Genomic DNA, 6,007 nt, shown 5'->3' with positions numbered 1-6,007 from the left:
CGCCGAGTGCACAAATGGACTCGCCGAGTCAGGCCTACTCGCCGAGTCCACTTTGAGACTCGCCGAGTCCATGACTCAGAAACCAAAAATTCGAATTTTGCAGGTTTGTTTCAGTTAATCAAGCAACAATTTACAGAAAACCAAGCTAGGCTCTGATACCACTGATGGGTTTTAGCCATAAGAACTTTCCTATGTGCGCATGCAAAACCCTAATGCTTGGATCTAGGCTTTCTAATAAACATGCTTTGAATCCAAGACTTCTAATTTACTAATTAGGTTAAACAAGAACATTAAAACAGATCTAGAATCATACCTTTGAGTTCCTTGTTGATCTTGAGGTCTTGGAGCTTCAAGAGTCACAAATGTCACTCCTCTAATGGCTTACAAACACCAAAGCAAGGAGGATGATTTGGGAGAGAGGAGAGGGGAGGAATTCGACCAGAGTTCTCTTGCTTTTTCAGAAGTATCGAATTCCCTATGCCATGGGGTTTATTTATACTTGTAGATTCCTTAAGGATTACAGATAAGTCCCTATCAGATAATCTTCTCTTAAGGCTATCCAAATCCATTCCTAGATAACTCTAATGGACGATTTTAGCTATCCTAATCCTCTTAGAATTCGTCCATAGTATATCCAAATGGATTTACAGTTTAAAGCTTAACTATCAAACAATTGACAGTTTATACCCCTTTATTTAATTAATCTCTTTAAGTCACCAAATTAATTCTAATTAATTCTATGACTTATATTAATCAAATAACAATATATTATTCATTATATTATTCACATAATATATTAATAATATTTACTCTCTCTTAATAAATCATCCTATCAAGTTGCTATGATGAAGGCAACCCAAAAGGACCATGCACAACCGGATATAGTTAAAGCCTTAGACACTATTCCAACATATATATATATATATATATATATATATATATATATATATATATATATAAAGAATAAACTTACATCAATTAACATATAAGAATAAATATTGTTATATATGTAGATTATAACATTCTATTTTATTTATTATTTCTATTTAATTTTATATAACAATTCATTTTTACAGTACATTGGAAAATAATAATACTTTAATGGTTGATTTTAAACAAATGAAATTATAAATTATTATATTTTGAATATTATTGATTTTTTTTGTTTGAGGTCACTACAATGTAACAAAAGGGATCAATAACTAGTTTATATATATATATATATATATATATATATATATATATATATATATATATATATATATATATATATATATATATATATATCCCCTATTATAATAAAACAGTACCTATGCTCCACGTGTCAATCGCTCCGCCCCTTCCCATCGAGTTTTCCAGCCCACAATTTCTATGTGAATTTTCCAAATTGCCCAGAAACGGATTATTAACCCCTTAGCAATTTGGCTTTTCTATTTGAATAGCACAATCCCATTAATTCAAGGCATTAAATTAGGGTTCTTCTGAAATCTCTCACAGTTTGCCATAAGACGCCTCTTTATGTAAACCTTATCTATAACAAAAACCCTAATCTAGCCTTCACCACCCTACATCGTTGTCACCACCATGACTCAAACATATTTTTCTCTTCAACATCTCTCTAAGAAACGTTGAACGACATGAAGAATCATACCCATGTAGTAATTGGTTTTGAGGTGTGTTTGTTGGTTTGGAATGATATAACTTAACTTTGATCGACTAATTTTTCCACAACACCACAATTGAAGCTTGGTTCGGAAAAACAACAAATCAAAAGGTAAGTTTCAGTTCTCAAACCCTCAATTCATATTTTCTCTCAATGCCTCAATTTGCACTCATGGTTAATTTCTCAAACTTAACCATTTTCCGTTTTCCATTTTCAAAGGTTGTGGTGTGCACTCCTATTCACGTTTGGACGGAATTAATAGCTTACCATATTCATTCTTTTAATTGATCTTAAAATATGTCTATGCATGTAATCACTCAAATGAAATCCCTATAAATAATAAGGAAGTGATACGCTATGATATCTTCTATTTAAATTCAAATTACATTTCAGTTGTTTTACTTCCTACTTTTCATCGTATTGACCTTTTTAATCATCGATTTACACGAACATTTGTCATACTTCCTCCGCAGAAAGCAAGAGCAAAAGCTTCTCCAACCCATGAAATCTTTTATGTTATGACGAAGGTGATAATTGACGTTCGGTGCAAACAAGGTTGACACAATGGGCACACGTTGTTATCGCTTTTACATATGATATGTGGCTAAAAGTAACATCTCCGGAGGTAAGAGATGTTAAATGCCTACTTTTACAATGGATGTGCTTTTTCTTTTGTACAATGTTTATGATTTCTTTTTTGAATTTATGGTTTTCGAAATAAGTATATATTCTTTTGATGTGTGGACCTTTTTAGACAGAATTTATTGTTGAATCGTGATTTGGTGGTAGTCAAATACACTTACGATATTTAACATCTCCATCAGGTTTATTTGTTTGAATCAAGAAAAGAAAAATAAGAGCATAATTTAATGTTTTTGACTTTCAAGATATTGAACTCGAACATGAGGTTCGTAATTGGGTTTCTTTGTTTGATTGAAAAAGCACAACAATGAATCTCTTTTTTTGAAAATGATATATTTTTTAAACCTACTTATTTTTAGGTTCCAAGATGTATAGCTAAGGAGAAATCAAGAAATCCATTTATAGTGTAAACTTTTGTATTGAAATATGCTTCTTCTTTAGAAACTTTCCTTAGGGATGTTTTTGAATTACCAATAAGTCATGATTTGTAGGTTTTTGTTGTATTTGTGCTTTGTTAAACATGTTGTCGTTGTTTTGATGAATTTTTATAGTTTTCTAATTTTGTTTTGAACAGGGTGGATTACATAGTGGATTTCCAGATGTATCCTACATTTAGTATACGCTAAGAAAGATCAACCATTAAAATTGTTTTCTGATTTAAATATTATTTTTTATCTCTTTTTTTCATGTTTTCGGTGTGATTGTGTTTTTCAATTTGTAATTTTAGGAGGTTTTTGCCATGAAACTTAATGTGCTAATGTAATGACAACATATGAATCCATCGTCAATAATGATTTATTTTTTATTATTGCAACATATTGAAATATTATAAACTAATCACTGCCCTTACTTTTTTGTTATTGCAAATATAGTGAATAAAAAAATCAACATGCAAACTTTCTAAAAATAAATATTTACGTGTGATGTAACAACGATTACAGATCTTGAATCAATTGCCTTATCTTCCGTTAATGAATAAAGCCCTATATATATAAATAGGGAATAAGATACAATCGGATATACCCACATATAGGGGGTATATAATATGAAATTATATAAAAGATAATTACAAGATATATAAGTATCTTCCTAAGATATGACCGGCTAATAGTCCCCCGCAGTTTGAGCTGGGGAAGGACCGACACTCAAACTGGATCGAAATTGTTGATATAGGTAGCGAGGTAAGCCTTTTGTGAAGATGTATGCATATTGCATAGAGGCAGGAATGTGAAGAACTCGAACAAGACCAAGACGAACTTTTTCCCGCACAAAGTGGATATCAATTTCCACATGTTTGGTGCGCTGATGCTAAACTGGGTTTTGTGACAGATAAACTGCATATACATTGTCACAGTAAACAATCGTTGCTTTGCTTAGTGGAACATGAAGCTCAAGTAAGAGATTATGCAGCCAGGTAGTCTCAAAAACAGCATTAGCAACACCACAGTATTCAGCCTCTGCACTCGAGCGTGAAATCGTTGGTTGGAGCTTCGAGGACCAAGACACAAGATTGTTGCAAAGAAAAACACAATAGCGAGAAGTGGATCGTCGTAAGTTAGGACAACCGCCCCAGTCAGCATCAGAGTAGGCAGTAAGAGTGTGAGAGGAAGATGCAACCAGCTGAAGACCATAGTCAATGGTACCTTGTAGATATCGAAAAATCTTCTTCATGAATTGAAAATGAGGCTCGCGCGGAGCATGCATGAATAAACAAACTTGTTGAATAACATAGGCAATGTCGGGGCGAGTAAAAGTCAGGTACTGGAGAGCGCCGACAAGAGTACGATTGTCACAACTGACAAAAAATTAGATTAGGATGTGAACACCTTTATTAGGTCATAGTGGGCCCAAAACTCCATCTCAACATTTTTAGGGCTAAAACACTCTTAATGGACCGAACCCTTCTTATTGGGCCTTAGTGGGCCAATAAGCCTTCAACTTAGTCCTTTGGGCCATAAGACATTCTTATTGAACCTTATTGGACCGAAAACTCACTTATTTAATCAAGTTGGGCCGAAACATCCTATCCTTGGGCTTTAAAACCCGAAAACCCTTTTCTTTTGGGCCAAAAACTCTCTCTTGGGTTTGGTTAGCCCATTAAAAAAAAGGTGATGGACAAAGGATTTGCCACCACAACATTGCCTCTCATGTTTCCAAGCATTGACCACTATACTTCAAGGCAAGATATGTTTGTCCACCATACACCCAAGCCTCTCTCTTTCCCTTCCTCTCTCTAAAAATCCATCCAAACAATCCCTCCTCACCACTTTCACTTCAAATTTTCCTCCATCTCATTTCCTCTCAAGCTCCATTATTCTCACCAAGAAGATTTCGAGCTCTTCTTCATCAAAGAACAAGTTCTAAGCTCCTTGAACCACCTCCATTTCGAGATCTCACCAAAACTCAAGCTAGGATCAAAGATTCTTCTTCTTCTTCTTCTTCATCTACATCTCAAAAAATCCAAATGTGAGTTCATACCCCCTTGTTTTCGGTTTTATAATGTTTTTGGGGGAGAATACAAGCGCTTCTATGTTAGATCTATGTATATATGCATGTTTATGTGTTTAACTTTTAGATCTTTACTTGAAAATGAAGTTTATCACTTGGATCTTCATAAAAACCTTGAGAAAACTATGTGTTGTCACATATAATACATGTAAACTTGTAGATCTGAGATTTATCCACTTAAAATAGCAAAAACAACTGTTGTGAACAAACTTAGATAACTTAAACTCAAAAATTAGCCCTTGACAGAAACATTTTAGTCCAATGTCGAACTGTTTTGACCTCCTTAATGATAATATTTTTCAAAACTGTTTTACATGAAAAAAGTTCAGGTTATTACCTTTAAAATGACTACTCTCACGTTTTCATACGAGTTTTCTACTATTTTTGGCAAATTTTACAAAACTGTCTATCAGATTTGAAATAATTTCGGACCAACCTGTGAAGGTGAGCAATTTCACACTTGTTAGAAGCCAATAAAAATTATGAGAAAAATTGTGAACAAAGTAGAAGTAGACAAATTTTCCAAACTTCCAGAATTTACGGATCTAAATTTCGACTTACGATGAATTTTCTACAAATTTTCCAACAACTAGGTCAGTAAAACCAAAAACCAGAAAAAATGTGTATTTCACAAAAATCATGCCAAAAATGATAGTTTTGACAAAAATGGGTTTAAAATGTTATTTTTACCACAAATTAGTCAAAAACACAAGCTTTGAACAAAAATGGGGACTAAAGTGTTATTTTTACTATAATTAGGCCTTAATTGAAAATTTTGTGGCTTATTGGGCCAAAAACGTCATTTTTACAAAAAGTGGGCTTTTTATATCAATTTTGTAAATAATCAAGCTAAAGCAAACAAAACAATAACAAACGGGTTAAAAACGATATTCATATCATTATTGGGCCTGAAAATAATATACATGTTTAGTGGGCCTTAGTGTCCTTTTACATGTATATTGGGCTTAGGATAGACATTCATATTCCTTTAAGCCTGGAAATAATAGACACGTATAGTGGGCCTTAGTGGTCCACTTACATGTGTATTGGGCCTGAGAATGAGTTTTATATGTGTTCTTCTTTCTTTTCCATGTAAATTTTCGATTAAGGATCTAGTGAGACTTGTCGGTTGGCACCTTTGAGTGTACAATCGTAGCCTGTAGTTATAACCAGAGTTTCCTGGAGGGAAAGAGG

This window comes from Lactuca sativa, chromosome 3 (genome assembly GCF_002870075.4).
Source record: "Lactuca sativa cultivar Salinas chromosome 3, Lsat_Salinas_v11, whole genome shotgun sequence".
NCBI lineage: Eukaryota > Viridiplantae > Streptophyta > Magnoliopsida > Asterales > Asteraceae > Lactuca > Lactuca sativa.
This window is presented reverse-complemented; position numbering follows the sequence as displayed.